This window comes from Sus scrofa, chromosome 2 (assembly GCF_054392235.1).
Source record: "Sus scrofa isolate SSC_HxYL_T2T_F1_AM1 chromosome 2, Sscrofa_HxYL_maternal_Yorkshire_Landrace_v2.0, whole genome shotgun sequence".
Classification (NCBI taxonomy): domain Eukaryota; kingdom Metazoa; phylum Chordata; class Mammalia; order Artiodactyla; family Suidae; genus Sus; species Sus scrofa.
The window spans coordinates 139,471,775-139,488,785 of NC_139384.1; the positions used below are offsets into that span (position 1 = coordinate 139,471,775).

Below are 17,011 nucleotides of genomic sequence, written 5' to 3' on the forward strand. Positions count from 1 at the left end.
AGTTTTAATTAAGTCTCATTTGTTTTTATTTTTATTACTCTAGGAGGTGTATCCAAAAATATATAGTTGCAGTTAATATCAGAGAGTGTTCTGCCTATGTTTTCTTCTAAGAGTTTTATACTATCTCGTTTTATATTTAGGTCTTTAATCCATTTTGAGTTTATTTTAATGTATGATGCTAGAGAATGTTCTAATTTTATTCTTTTCCATGTAGCTGTCCAGTTTTCCCAGCACTCTTTATTGAAGGGACTGTCTTTTCTCCTCTGTATATTCTTGCCTCCTTTGTTATAGATTAGCTGACCATAGGTATGTGGATTTATGGACTCTCTATCCTGTTACACTGATCTATATTTCTGTTTTTGTGACAGTACTATACTGTTTTGATGACTGTGGTTTTGTAGGATAGTCTGAAGTCAGGAAGCCTGATTCCTCCAGCTCCATTTTTCTTTCTCAGGATTGCTTTGACAGTTTGGGACTTTTGTGTTTCCACACAACTTTTTAAATTTTATATCTTGTTCTGTGAAAAATGCCATTGGTAACTGATAGAGATTGCACTGAATCTTAGATTGCTTAGGGCTGTATAGCCACTTTGACAATATTCATTCTTCCAATTCAAGAGAATAGTATGTCTTACAATTTGTTTGTGTCATCTTTGATTTCTTTCATCAGCATCTTATAATTTTCAGAACACAGGTCTTTTGCCTCCTTAGGTAGTTTTACTCCAAAGTATTTTATTCCCATTGTGGCAGTGGTAAATGGGATTGTTTCCTTAATTTCTCTTTCTGATCTTTATTTGTTAGTGAACAGAAATGTGAGAGATTTCTGTGTCTTAACATTGTACTTGTAATTTTACTGAATTTCTGATAGCATCTTTAGGATATTCTGTGTACAGTATCATGTAAACTGCAAATAGCAACAGTTTCACTTCTTCTTTTCCAAGCTATATTCCTTTATTTCTTTTTCTTCTCTGATTGCCATGGCTAGGAAATCCAAAACTATGTTGAAGAAGAGTGGCTACTGTGAACATCCTTCTCATTTCTGACATTAGAGGAAACGTTTTCAGCTTTTCACCATTGAGAATGATGTTAGCTGTGGGTTTGTCATATGTAGCCTTTACTACATCATTAAAACGTCTATGAAGAATAAATGCTGCAGAGGGTATGGAGAAAAAGGAACCATCTTACACTGTTGGTGGGAATGTAAATTAGTACAACCATTATGGAAAACAGTATGGAGTTCCTCAAAAAATGAAAAATAGAATTACCATATGATCCAGCAATTCTACCCTTGGGCATCTATATGGAGAAAACCATAATTCAAAAAGATATATGAACCCCCATGTTCATTACAGCACTAGTTACAAAAGTCAAGACATAGAAACAACTTAAATATCCACTGACAGAGGAGTGGATAAAGAAGATGTGGTACATAAATGCAATGGGACATTACTTAGCCATAAAGAAGAATAGGTAATGCCATTTTCAGCAAGATGGATGGACAAAGATATTATACTAAGTGAAATATGAAAGACAATCAAGGCCAGACTTCATATGGTATCACTTGTATCTGAAATCTAAAAAAAAGAATACAAAAGAACTTATTTACAAAACAGAAACAAACTCATAGACATTGAAAACAAACTTAGGATTACCAAAGGGGATAGGTGGGGGAGAGATGGTTTGAGGTTTTGAGAGTGGCATATGCACACTGCCATACATGAAATGACTGGCCAACAGGGACCTGCAGTATAGCGCAGGAAATTTTCTCCAACATTCTGTGATAATCTATATGGGAAAAGAATCTGTAAAAGAATGGATGTGTGTATAACTGAATCATTTTGTTGCAGAGCAGAAATTATCACAACATTATAAATCAATTATACTTCAATAAAACTTTTTAAATAGCAGGAAAAAAAGGCAACACATGACTTATTTAGCAAGGTAGAGGGAGGGCATGGAAAATCACACTCACTGCTGGAATATGAAGATGGCACTCAAAGGAAAGGAAAGAAAAGTGATGATGCTTGCTGGCTTCAGCAAGGCAAAGGGAGAGCAGGAGGATGGTATTCACTAGCCTCCACCCGTAGAGTATCCCAGAAGGCCTCTCCCCTTCAGACCAATGCTTAATACAATCCCTATCAAATTACCCAGGACATTTTTCACAGAACTAGAACAAACAATCCAAAAATTTATATGGAACCACAAAAGACCCAGAATCGCCAAAGCAATCTTGAGGAACAAAACCCAAGCAGGAGGCATAACTCTCCCAGACTTCAAGAAATATTACAAAGCCACAGTCATCAAGACAGTGTGGTACTGGTACCAAAACAGACAGACAGACCAATGGAACAGAATAGAGAACCCGGAAATAAACCCTGACACCTATGGTCAATTAATCTTTGACAAGGGAGGCAAGAACATAAAATGGGAAAAGGACAGTCTTTTCAGCAAGCATTGCTGGGAAACTTGGACAGCTATATACAAATCAATGAAACTAGAACACACCCTCACACCATGCACAAAAATAAACTCAAAATGGCTGAAAGACTTAAATGTAAGACAGGATACCATCAAACTCCTAGAAGAGAACATAGGCAAAACATTCTCTGACATCAACATCATGAATATTTTCTCAGGTCAGTCTCCCAAAGCAAGAGTAATAAGAGCAAAAATAAACCCATGGGACCTCATCAAACTGACAAGCTTTTGCATAGCAAAGGAAACCCAAAAGAAAACAAAAAGACAACTTACAGAATGGGAGAAAATAGTTTCAAATGATGCAACCGACAAGGGCTTAATCTCTAGACTATACAAGCAACTTATACAACTCAACAGCAAAAAAGCTAATCAACCAATGGAAAAATGGTCAAAAGACCTGAATAGACATTTCTCCAAAGACGATATACAGATGGCCAGCAAACACAGGAACAAATGCTCAACATCACTGATCATAAGAGAAATACAAACCAAAACAACTATGAGATACCACCTCACACCAGTCAGAATGGCCATCATTAATAAATCCACAAATAACAAATGTTGGAGGGGTTGTGGAGAAAAGGGAACCCTCCTGCACTGTTGGTGGGAATGTAAACTGGTACAGCCACTATGGAGAACAATTTGGAGATAACTCAGAAATCTATACATAGAACTTCCATATGACCCCACAATCCCACGCTTGGGCATCTATCCGGACAAAACTCTACTTAAAAGAGACACGTGCACCCGCATGTTCATTGCAGCACTATTCACAATAGCCAGGACATGGAAACAAGCCAAATGTCCATCGACAGAGGATTGGATTTGGAAGAGGTGGTATATATACTCAATGGAATACTACTCAGCCATAAAAAAGAATGACATAATGCCATTTGCAGCAACATGGATGGAACTAGATAATCTCATACTGAGTGAAATGAGCCAGAAAGACAAAGACAAATAACATATGATATCATTTATAACTGGAATCTAATATCCAGCACAAATGAACATCTCCACAGAAAAGAAAATCATGGACTTGGAAAACAGACTTGTGGCTGCCTGATGGGAGAGGGAAGGAGTGGGAGGGATCGGGAGCTTGGGGTTATCAGTCACAACTTAGAATAGATTTACAAGGAGATCCTGCTGAGTAGCATTGAAAAATATGTCTAGATACTCATGTTGCAACAGAACAAAGGGTGGGGAAAAAAATGTAATGTATACATGTATACATGTAAGGATAACTTGATCCCCTTGCTGTACAGTGGGAAAATAAAATAAAATAAAAAATAAAAAAAGTAAAATTAGGAAGTGAAAACAGTATGGAGGTACCTCACAAAACTAAATATAGAACTACCATATGACCCCACAATTCCACTCTTGGGGGACAAAATTTTCATTGAAAAAGATACTTGCACCCATATGTTCATGGCAGCACTATTCACAATAGCCAAGACATGGAAACAACCTCAATGTCCATTGATAGATGAATGGATTAAGAAGATGTGGTATATATACACAATGGAATACTACTCGACCGTAAAAAGAACAAAATACTGCCATATGCAGCAACATGGATGGAACTAGAGACTCTCATACTAAGTGAAGTCAGAAAGAGGAAGACAAATGCCATATGATATCACATATCTGGAATCTAATACACAGCACAAATGAACCTTTCTACAGAAAAGAAACAAACTCAAGGACTTGGAGAACAGACTTGTGGTTGGGAGAGAGAGGGAGTGGGATGGACTGGAAGTTTAGGGTTAGTAGATGCAAACTATTGCATGTAGAATGGATAAGCAATGAGATCCTGCTATATAGCACAGGGAACTATCTCTAGGCACTTGTGATTGAGCATGATGGAGGATAATGTGAGAAAAAGAATGTGCGTGTATATATGTGTGTGTGTGTGTATACACACATGTATGTATGTATGAATGGCTGGGTCACTTTGCTATACATCAGAAATTGACAGAACAATGTAGATCAACTATAATAGAAAAAACAAAAACCTAACATATGAAAAAAAAAGAGGAGTGAGGGTGTGGGCACCCTTCTGAGTGAGGAGCACATCAGAGAGATGATTTAAATCAAAATAAAATAAAATTAGGAAATGAGTCCTGACTGCTTAAAGTCTGACTGCTTTTCAAAGTTTTGCTTCTGTTCTGGGCCCTAAGACAGATGAGTCTGTACCTGGGCGCTTTAAGAGCCCTTCAACAGTTTGTCTTAGCCCCTCAGATTTCACAGGCTAGAGAGCCCCACTGCTCTTCAAAGCCAGATGTTTGGGACTTCATCTTTCAGGTGCCAGACTTAAAGTTGAGTTGCCCATATGGTGAATGAACTCTTGGTTCCTCATGGAGAAGCCCTGGGTTTTAAGTTTTCTCTTGATGGTAGATTGTCGCATGGGGGTAGGGTTATAATAAGACTGTGTCTCAGCTTTTTCCATCTGCTTCAGTGTGGTTTTCCTCTCCTTTACATTACCCAATGTAAAGGGGTTGCTCCACCAGTTTTTAGGTTTCTCTTCCAAAGGAAATTGTATGCTCATGGGAAAAAGTGAGTTGCAGAGCTTCCTATGTCACCATCTTGAACCAGAACCTCCAATGACTATACTGGGTTTTTTTTAATTATAGTTGAGTTACAGTGTTGTGTCAATTTCTGCTGTATACCATAGTGACCCAGTTTTATATATATATATATATATGTGTGTGTGTGTGTATATATATACACATTCTTTTTCTCCTGCTATCTTCCATCATATTCTATCACAAGAGAATGGATTTAGTTTCCTATGCTATACAATAGAACCTCGTTGCTCATCCATTCTAAATGTAATAGTTTGCATCTACTAATCCCAAACCCTCTTCCATCCCACTCGCCTCCACATCCCCCTTGGCAACCAAAAATCAGTTCTCTAAGTCCAATGACTGCCTTGTAATATTATGCATGATCTCAAGGTTATTTGCATCTATTTAATCTGCATGGTAGAAATACAGTTTAATTGTGTGATACTGCACATAACTTTGAAGCTCGGAATTCAGTGACATCACATTGGTAGATTGAAACTGGACATTATGAGAGTATGGACACCACAGAAAGGGGAGACACTACAAATCAGAGCTTTTATCCCCCAGAAAGTCAGCTGCTCACTATTTACAGGTGCATCATTACCTGCTCTACTTCATCATTTCTAGCCAATGACACTTGGACTAGAGAAGGTACTCAGGAGTGGGAAAATGCTGAAGGGAAATGCATGATACAGTAAATTTCTGTTAGACCCTGTAATTATAGAATAATGTTCCTAGCAGGAAGGGGAGGAGGGTTAGTAAATAGCTGCTTTGTATACATTATGAGGGAACAATTTTATTTTGGATTGTAAACTAAAGTCCAAATGTACACAACTACTGGATTACTGATCATCCTCTTCCCCATCTGAAAATAAAGTTAACAACGGTACCTATCTTTTATAGTGTTTGTGGACATAATGTCTTATAAAAAGAGATGCTCTCATAAAAAACATACAGTACAGTGCCTGGCACTTAATAGGCACTCAATAAATGTTTGATATAAATATATATATATATATATATATAGTTTAGATTTAAATAAACAGTCTTAAAGTTTACTGTGGAAATCCTTGACAGATTTCATTTCAGAGGTACATGTTTTAATAAACTTTATTTCATAAGAATTTATTTAATAAGATTTATTATATTGGTTCTCCCTGTGTAATTCTTTTGCATATCTTATACGTATAGGCAGTATATTCAGACACAAGACCCTTGCATAACTAGGGGATTATCTGTACTTTAAGGCTTACTGAAAGGGATGGCTGTCCTGTGAGGTATATTTCCTCAAACACTGTAAAACTGCAAAGGAAGCAGATCTTCCTCTAGCAGGGCTGCCTTTTATCTTTAGCTGCTTACAAGCCCTTAGAACTCTTTGGGGATAATTGCAATGTAATGTGTTACAGCTGCTTGGTAGGTAATTTCCTCAGCTGCCACCACCTGGGGAGATTAGAAGGGATTTCCCCTCCTGACACTGGGCCCCTGGAATTTACAGTCATTTCCCTTTCTCTTCTCTGGTGGTATCACTCTTCTCCCTCAGGGTTCACTAGGAAGTCAGCCATTTTAAAGTGTACAAGTAGTCTGCCTGCAGGAGGAAATACAAGCAAACAAACTCTATATGGGGTAGGTTAATTTTTAGGGCATAGTCTCTACGTGACCAGCCCAGCTAAGCCTGAAGACTTATCAGGCTTGTCCACACCAAACTTGGTTTAGAGTAGTAAGAACTGTTTGTGTGCCACAGGCCCTTTGGAAATGTTGTGGGCTGAATTATGCCCCAATATATATTGAAGTCCTAACCCCTAGTATGTCAGATTGTGACCTTATTTGGAGATAGGGTCTTTACAGAGGTAATTAAGTTAAGAAGATGTAATTAGGGTGAGCCCTAAACCAATTTAACTAGAGTTCCCTAACAAAAGAGAAAATATGGAAACAGACATGGGCACAGAGAGAAGGCTATGTGAGGCTGAAGGCAGAAATAGTGAATTATCTAGAAGCCATGGAATGCCAAATATTGGCAGGAAACCACTAGAGAATAAAAAAGAAACAGAGAACAGATTCTACCCATTTAGCCCTCAGAAGAAACCAACACCTTGATTTCAGACTTCTAGCCCCTGGAATTGTGAAACAATAACCTTCTGTTGTTGAAGCTATTCAGTTTGCAATACTGTGTTGCAGTAGCCCTAGAAAACTAATACAGGAAGTCTGTGAAGCCTCTGGACTCCAATTCAAATTATTTCTAAATGCAGAAAATAATTTACAAGCAATAACAAGGGAAAGCAAACATTAAATTTTGTTATCAATTTTTTTACAAGAACAACTTTTGAGGTAGTCATATGCATTTCTATGTTGATTTCTGTATTTGATACAATAATGGATCAAAGAAAAACCACTGCAAATTTAAGGAATGGATGAATGGAAATAATATTTTGGAATCTGCAACAAATTAAATGTGATATAAAATATTTGTGATTTCTACTGGTTATACATACTACTATTATCACTATTGCTTATTGCGTGTATTCATGATTAAAGGAAATGCTAAACCATAGTCAGAAAATTAGTAAAAGTTAGGTCAAATTTATTAACCACCTAAATTCCCTCCACAAACACCTTGAAGAACTGTGGACTCTGGGTGAAGAAATTTGGCTTTAGAGACTTCATTTCACTGAAACTTCCCTTATAACACTGGGTCAATGTTAGCTGTTTATTTATAATCTGATCTATAACTTTTTGGAGAACTGCAGTGATAAATGCTCTTCTCTCAAGAGTTCCTGTTTATTCTTCAATATTGCACAGAAGTTATTCTCTTTGATCTGGCTTTGATCTTAAAATTATTGTCAAAGATTCTCAAATTTATTATATCCTTTGGTACTGATAGTGAGCTTCCTACTGAAATCCCCTACACTGAGACTTTGATGCTTCTCTTTGTTTCCAAATCTGGAATGTTTGAAGTTCAATTCTCAATAATATACATTAAACTCAGAGAGATCCATGTTCACTCATCCTATCTCACCTGTAATGATCTGTTTTGTTTTCCCATTCCTATATCCTCCCATGAGCATGCAGTTTTCTGCTCTCACCAGTATGCAATGAGCCTCTTATGACTTGGACAAACTCACACTTTAGTAAGAACTGTGCCTAGAGTCTGCAGCTAAAGCAGATCTTGGCTTCATAGTCAAGGTCAATGGGAAAACTTTGACAGTGCCCTTGACACCCACTTACCCATTATTATGACTACTGTTTTTCTTCTACTCTTAACTTCTTGGGTATATCCTATTCTTACATTTACCATCTGGCCTTTTTCCTGTCTGCCCTTTCTCTCAGTATCCCCTAAAAACCTGCATGTGGGGCTGGCTCCCTGGTATAATCCATCAATTGCTTTGAATTGTCGGTGTTGAGTCCTCTGATTCTTGACTGCCTCTCTGACATAGCACCCTAATTGTATATAATAGCTTACTGGAGATAATTTCTTTTGCCCCTCAAGTCTAGCTCAGTTAACCAATTTCAAGAAGATTTTAAGTGATATCATGATGTTTATCTTTCTCTAACTTCACTTAGTATGATAATCTCTAGGTCCATCCATGTTTCCACAAATGTTATTCATTATTTATGGCTGAATAGTATTCCATTGCGTATATATACCATGTCTTCTTAATCCATTCCTCTGTCAATGGAGATTTAGGTTGCTTCCATGACTTGGCTATTGTAAAGAATGCCACAATGAACATTAGGATACATGTTCTCAAATTACAGTTTTTCTCTGGATATACACACAGGAGTAGGATTCCTGGATGATACGGTAGTTCTATTTTCAGTCTTTGAAGGAAGCACAATATTGTTCTACATAGTTCCCAACAACAATAATGGAGGATTCCCTATTGTCCACACTCCCTCAAGCATTCATTGTTTCTAGAGTTTTGGGTGATGATCATTCTGACTGGTGTGAGGTGATACCTCATTGTAGTTTCATTTGCATTTCTCTAATAACTAATGATTTTGAACAGCTTTTCCTGTGCTGTTTTTGGTCATCTGTAGTCTTATGAGAAATGTCTATTTAGATCTTCTGCCCATTTTTTGATCAGGTGGTTTGTTTTTTTGATATTGAGCTGCATGAGTTGTTTGTATATTTTGCAGATTAATCCCTTGTCAGTGGATTCACTTGCAAATATTTTCTCTCATTCCATAAATTGTCTTTTAATTTTGTTTATGGTGTCCTTTGTTGTGCAAAAGCTTATAAGTTTAATTATGCCCCATTTGTCTATTTTTGTTTTATTTTCATTACTCTAGGAGGTAGATGAAAAAAAAATATTGCTGTAATTTATGTCAAAGAGTTTTCTGCCTATTTTCCTCTAAATGTTTTGTATATTCAGGTTTACATTGAGATTTTAATACATTTTGAGTTTATTTGCATGTACAGTGTTAGAGAACATTTTAATTCCATTCTTTTACATGTAGCTATCCAGTTTCCCCAACACCACTTATTGAAAGACTTTTCTCCATTGTTTGTTCTCCCTCCTTTGTTGTAGATTAAATGGCCATGGTTGCATGTGTTTATTTCTGGGCATTCTATTCCATTCCATTGATCTATATTCCTGTTTTTGTGAATGTACTGTACTGTACTGTTTTTCATGTACTGTACTGTTTTGATAACTGTAGCTTTACAGTACAGTCCAAAGTCAGGGAGCCTGATTCCTCCAGCTCCATTTTTCTTTCCCAGGATTGCTTTAAATATTCAGTGTCTTTGGTGTTTACATGCAAATTTTAACATGTTTGTTCTATTTCTGTGAAAAATGCCATTGCTAATTTGATAGGCATTGCACTGAATCTGTAAATTACCTTAAATACTTTGCAATATTGATTTTTCCTATCTAGAAACATGGTATGTATTACCATCTGTTTGTGTCATCTTTGATTTCATTCATTGGCATCTTATAGTTTTCAGAGCACAGTTCTTTTGCCTCCTTACATATTCCTAAGCATTTTATTCTTTTTGATGCAGTGGTAAACAGGATAGTTTATTTATCTTTCTGATATTGCATTGTTAGTGTATAGAAATGCAGGCAATTTTAGTGTATTAATTTTGAATCCTGCAACTTTGCCAAAATCGTTGATGAGCTCTAACAGTTTTCTGGTATTGTCTTTAGGATTTCCTAGGTATAGTATCATGTCATCTGCAGACAGCAATGGTTTCAATTCTTCTTTTCCAAGTTGAATTCCTTTTCTTTTTCTTCTCTGATTACCATGGCTAGGATATCCAAAACTATGTTCAATAAAAGTTGCAAGTGTGGACATCCTTGTCTTATTCCTGATCTTAGAGGCAATGTTTTCATCTTTTCGTATTGATGTTGTTGATGTTAACTGTGGGTTTTTCATATATGACCTTTATTATGTTGAGGTAGGTTCCCCCCATTCCATTCCCACTTTCTGGAGTGTTTTTATCATAAATGCCTGGTGAAAATTGTCAAAAGCTTTTTCTATATCTATTGAAATGATAGTAGTTACTACTCTGATCAGACTTATGATCCTTTCCATGATGGCAGTTTTAACTTCTTTTCCATGCCTCTCTTTTTTTAATTTGAGGCCTCTCCCTTTTCTTGATGAGTGTGGCAAAAGGTTTATCAGTTTTGTTAATAAAAAAGAACCAGCTTTTAGTTTCACTGATCTTTCTTTTGTTTTCTTCATCTCTATCTCATTTATTTCTGATCTTATCTTTATGCTTTCTTTCCTTCTACTCATTTTGGGTTTGGTGTATTCTTCTTTGCCTAACTGCTTTAGGTGTAAAGTTGGTTGGGATTTTTCTTATTTCCTGAGGTAAGTTTGCTTGGCTATACAGTTTCCTCCTAGAACTGCTTTTGTTGCATCCCCTACATTTTGGATCATGTATATTCATTTTCATTTGTCTCTAGGTATTTTTTAATTTCCTCTTTTATTTCCTCAGTGATCCATTGGTTGTTTAGTAACATATTGTTTGGCCTCCACGTTTGTGTTTTTTACACTTGTTCTTATTGTGTGTGTGTGATTTCTAATCTCATAGAGTGTGATTGGAAAGGATGTTTGAAATGATAATTTTCTTAAAATTGCCAAGGTTAATTTGTGGTTCACTATGTGATCTATCCTAGAGAATGTTCCATGTGCACTTGAGAAGAACGTGTATTGTCTTGCTTTGGATGGAATATCTTAGAAGTATTACTTTAATCAATCTGGTCTAATGTGTCACTTAAGGCCTGGGTTTCCTTATTAATTTTCTGTCTTCATGATCTCTCCATTGATGTAAGTGAGGCCCTCAGTCTCCTGCTATTACTGTGTCAATTTCTCCTTTTATAGCTGTTAGCAGTTGCCTTATATATTGAGGTGCTCCTATGTTGGGTGCATATATATTTCAATAATTGTATCTTCTTGGATTGATCCCTTGATCATAATGTAGTGTCCTTTTTTGTCTCTTGCAACAATCTTTATTTTAAAGTTTCTTTGGTCTGACATATATATCACTGCTCCAGCTTTCTTTTAATTTCCATTTGCATAAAACATCTTTTTCCATACCTTCACGTTCAGTCTGTATGTGTCCCTAGATCTGAAGTGGTTCTCTTGTAGACTGCATATATACAAGTTCTTGTTTTTGTATCCATTCAGCCAGCCTATGTCCATTGGTTGGCAATTTTAATCCATGTACATTTAAGGTAATTATTGATATGTATTTTCTTACTGCCTTTTTGTTAATTGTTTTTTATATGTTTTTATATATATTTTTTCTTCCCTTCCTCTTTTGTTCTGTGTTCTTGTGATTTGATGACTATTCTTAGTGTCGTGTTTCGGTTGCTTTTTCTATTTGTGTGTGTGTATCTAATACAGTTTTTTGTTTGTTTGTTTGTGGTTCCCATGAGGTTCTGATATAGCAGGCTATATATACATAAAATTGTTTTAAGTTGCTATTCTCTTACTTTCTAATATACTTCAACATCCTACATTTGTACTCTGCTCTTCTCATAATTGCTGATTTTGATAACATATTTGTGTGTGGATTATTTCTTACATTTATTGTATGTTTGCCTCTGTGAAATTTCTCATTCATAATTTTCTCATTTCTAGTTGTGGCCTTTTCTACACACACACACACAAACACAAAGACAGCATTGTTTGTACAGCTGGTTTGGCAGTGCTGAATTCTCTTAGCTGTTGCTTCTCTGTAAAGCTTTTGATTTCTATGTTGAATCTGAACAAGAGCCTTGCTGGATACCTTAGGGGGGTTACTTTGTACATTATTTGTTTCTTTTCCCTTGTTGCTTTTAATATTTTCTCTTTGTCTTTATTTTTGTGAGTTTGAGTAATATGTGTCTTTGTGTATTCCTCCTTAGGTTTGTCTTATATGGGACTCTTTTCACTTCCTGGACTTGAGTTTTTCCTTTCCCATGTTAGGGATATCTTCAGCTCCTATCTCTTCAAATATTTACTCTGGCCCTTTCTCTTTCTCTTCTCCTTCTGGGGCTCCCACACATCTCTTAGGCATTCTTCATTTCTTTATTCTTTTTTCTTTATTCAGTTTTTTTAATTTCAGTTATTGTATTGTTCACCTTTGTTTAAATCTTCTAATTCTTTGTTAAACATATTTTGTATCTTCTCAGTTTGTGCCTCCATTCTTTTTCCAAGATCTTGGATCATCTTTACCATTATTATTCTGAAATTTTTTTACATATATTGTCTATTTTCACTTCACTTAGTTGTTGTTCTAGGGCTTTATATTGTTCCTTCATTTGGAATATATTTATCTATCTCAATTTGTCTAACTTTCTGTGTTTATGGTCTCTGTTCCATAAGCTGCAATATTTGTTTCTGGTGTCTAACCCTTGATGGGTGATTTTCATCCAGGGGCTTATGTAGGCTTCCTGGTGGAAGGGACTTATGCCTCCGTACTGGTGGGTCTGGCTGGTTCTTGTCTGTCTAGTGGGTAGGGCCATGTCAAGGGATATGTTTAGAGGCAGGTGTGGTCTCAGTTCTGACTTGAGAGGGCCTTTCTGCTGAGTTGAGCTGCATTCTCATCTTGTTGGTTGTTTTGCCTGAGATTTCCCAGTACAACTTGTGGGGTGGGGCAGGTCTCATTGCTACAATGGCTACCTTCAGGAGAGCTCACACCAATAAATATTCTCTGAGGCCTCAGCCACTAACATCCTTGCCCCCAGAATAAGTCACATCCAAGCCCCACCTCCCAGAGAGACATTCCAAGAACCACAGATGGGTCAGGGTCAGATTCCTATAGAGTTAGTGCTTTCCCATGTGTCCCAGAGGTTGTGAAACATTGTGTGCACACTCCAAGAGTGGAATCTCTTTTCCCCCCAATCTTGTGGAACTCCTGCACTCAAGACCCACTGACCTTCAAAGCAAAATTCTCTAGGTATTCCTCCTCCCAACACCAGAGGAGTTGGGGAGACTGATGTGGGGCTCAAAATTCTCAGTCCTGTGGGAGAACCTCTGTAATATAATTACTTTCTGATTTGTAGGTCACTACCTGGAGGATATGGAAGTTAATAGTACCATGGAAGTGCCTCTCCTACCATCTTGTTGTGGCTTGTCTTCGGATGTAAAATATCTTTTTTGGTAGGTTCCAGTCCTTTAGTCAATGGATGTTCAGTAGTTACTTGTGATTTTGGTGTTCATGAGAGGAGGTAAGCTCAAATCCTTGTATTGTACCATCTTGTCTGCCAATTCCTATATGTGTTTCTTTATCTATACTTTCAGATTTTATTTATTCCCTAAAGGTGTGCTTCAGGCTTTTCAATCCCAGATTCTACCTTTGTAGTTTATGTAAGCATAGTAAAACATAAGCATAGTAAAAACTTCTCATTTGCATTTGCCCCATCTATCTACACTGGTATAACTAATGAAGGTGCTGAGTTTTTGAGAATTATGTGTGTGTGTGTGTGTGTGTGTGTGTGTGTGTGTGTATTTATATTCAAAGAGAATCAAGTTGATTTTAGGATTTGTAATCCTCGTATTTGAGTTATAGTATTCATTTTTGTCTATGTTTTTTCCTGTGCTATACTGAATCCTTAAATCGTTTGTTCTTAGTCATCTCTAAAGAAGATGTTTCAGGAGTTCCCGTCGTGGTGCAGTAGTTAACGAATCCGACTAGGAACCATGAGGTTGCGGGTTCGGTCCCTGCCCTTGCTCAGTGGGTTAAGGATCCGGCGTTGCCCTGAGCTGTGGTGTAGGTTGCAGATGCGGCTCGGATCCCACGTTGCTGTGGCTCTGGCGTAGGCCGGTGGCTACAGCTCTGATTCGACCCCTAGCCTGGGAACCTCCATATGCCATGGGAGCGGCCCAAGAAATAGCAAAAAAAAAAAAAAGATGTTTCACCTTTTTCTGTTTTGAATTGTTCTAACAAAATTCCTATTCATGGGAATCACAATAACATAATTTTAATCTGTCATTTGTGACACAGTAGGGGATTTCTTACTTAAGTTTGCCCAACACATCAGATATATAGTTGCACTGGAAACTTTTATATTCATTTTATTAGGCTCCATGAAGGTGCTTCTTCATTTTCTGCTGAATTTAGATTATACTAGATTAAAATACATTTATTTAACATCTCTGTTTTAGCAACATTTTTATTTCCATGTCCTTTCATTCGTCCAACACAGAATGTCTGTAATCAAAGCCTGGACCAGCCTGATGTATCAATTCTTCTAGAGGAAAACCATAATGATGGTGACTGTTCTCATTTTACCCTGTGAAACTGCCTAGCAATTCAGTTTTGCTTCTGTTACTTTGTCAGCTCTTTCACTTCTGTGTAGCAGCTTTAAAAAATATCCTAATCTCCTCAAATCTCATACATTTTAACTTCACATGTCCTCAGCATACTGTATAAATTCTTGTTTGCGGTAGAAAACAGATACATCAGTTGATGATGTGATATCAAATCTATAAATTTACTTGCATTTGCGTAAAAATTGTCCTATTTAACTTATGTTTACAATGTAAAACATGACTATCCCATGTAAAGAATGCATATATTTGTGTTCTGAAAGGCTTTCCTCTTTTGATTCCTCAGCATTCTTGTTTCGCCTATTCCTTTGCTTGGAGCACACACTATCAGTGTCCTATGTCTATACTAATGTTATTGTTGTTCCCATATAAATCAATAAAATCTCATATGAAGCACCAGTAACTCTGTCTGGTAGCTTTTTCTGGTTGCAAGATCTTGCTTAACTTGCATGGTGGGAGGAAGACAATGCTGGGGGGTTGGAGTTACCATTCTTACCAGCCCTTATCTAATAAATGCATGAGTTGGTGCATAAATATCAAATTTCCTTCAACCCTAGTGTGGTATAACAGCCTCAGTCACAGTAACAGCAATCTTAGTAACATTCTCTGATTGATGTCCTTGACTCAATTTTCTATTCTCCTACTGTTAGAGTCTAAGATAACCTCTCAGATAAACCCCTTGAACTCAACAACTTGCCTCAAGGTCAGTCTCTGGAAAATTCTAACTTAGAAAAGGTGGATTAACTGCAAACCAGGATGATATAGTATTAAGTGGTATGACAAGATATACTGCCATCCCATAAGCATCATAATCCCTGTGGTAATGTGAAATACAGTATAAATGGAAGGGGTTATACTGACTTATTCAGTAGCTCTATAGTCTTGTATCTAGCAATATGGAGTTAGTCAGCTTTCAGTAATGGACACAGACTCTCTAATAGAAGAATATGATAAACACAGGTCAGCCAATTGTGGATTCAGGTTACAGTGCAAAAGCCAAAAGTTGTCCAAGACAGTATTTAAGGAGACCTTATAATCTGCCAGAGATCAGATTCTGCTGAAAATTATAAATAAGATTTGATTTGAGAGTTGTGGAATTGAAAAGCGTGCTTATATCACAGATTCTGTGTATAGATTTTGTTAGGAAAGGAATGAGATTCTGAGACTGGAGTTGGAGACATATACGTGGATGCATTTAGGAACTTGGAATCTTCTGATTCCCCCAAACTCTGTGGTGGTAAATTTGGCCCCTTCTCCCTTGATAGAGGATACATTCCCCCCATTGCCTGGAGATTTTGCAAAGCTCTCACCTGAATCAAATACTTTGTAATGCAATGCTTGTCTTCTCAGGATGTATCCCCATGTTAATATTACATGCCACATGTGAATATAAAACCTAAAAGGATTCTGAGATGGCTAGGCCAACTGATGGTATTTAGCCATCAGAGGCAAGTGGACATTACCACTGTAGTAACTATAATTATTGATATCATGATAATATTTTGACAAGGCCAAAATTCCAACTTGAAGTTCCTAACCTGCAAGGGATCTGTGGCAATAGCTAATAGGCCACTGTGCTTCCAGGATGAAGACAAATAGGAGTTGAACAAGAGTACTGCTTTACTTAATATTTTCTAAAAGCATCAAGAAAAGGCAAGTAGAAGCCTCAGGTCAGTGACTACCATTGAAAAATCACATTAAGTTCTCAAAGCTAAATGTTATCAATTGAATGAAAAACCAGGGAGTTTTTAAAGACAGTAACCTATATGCAATAATAGTAAGCATATATAACTCCAGCCTTCCAAACAAGGACGGTAGCCATTTACCAGAGCAAGTGTCACTATGTAAAAGAGGAATACCCACATTTATTGAGAACTATTAGACACAGAGTCTGAGCTAATACCAGAACTGGGAGACTCCCCATCTCATTACGATCTTTCTATTATAACAGAGCCACAGTCCACCTCAAGTAAGTACAGAGGGTCTACAGATTTACCCTGGGTGCAAACTGGATAGCTATAGCTAGAAGCTGGGAAAATCTTCACATTGATTTCTTAAACTTTGAGTTAAGAGACATTATGAAATGGCCCCCGCTTCTACATGACCAAGATAATATATTTGCAGTGAATAAGAGAAACTATTGCCACCTCAAAGACTTCAAGTTTGATTCGCTGATGGAGGAAGAAGAAAAACTCAGCAATGTTTATG

The 17,011-nt window shown here is 36.9% G+C and overlaps 1 long non-coding RNA gene across 16 annotated transcripts in view; it reads right to left on the reverse strand.

Moving 5' to 3' along the window:
* LOC102158243 (uncharacterized) overlaps positions 1-17,011 on the reverse strand; it is a 1,270,494-nt gene that overhangs the window by 731,703 nt on the left and 521,780 nt on the right. The window lies entirely within an intron of this gene.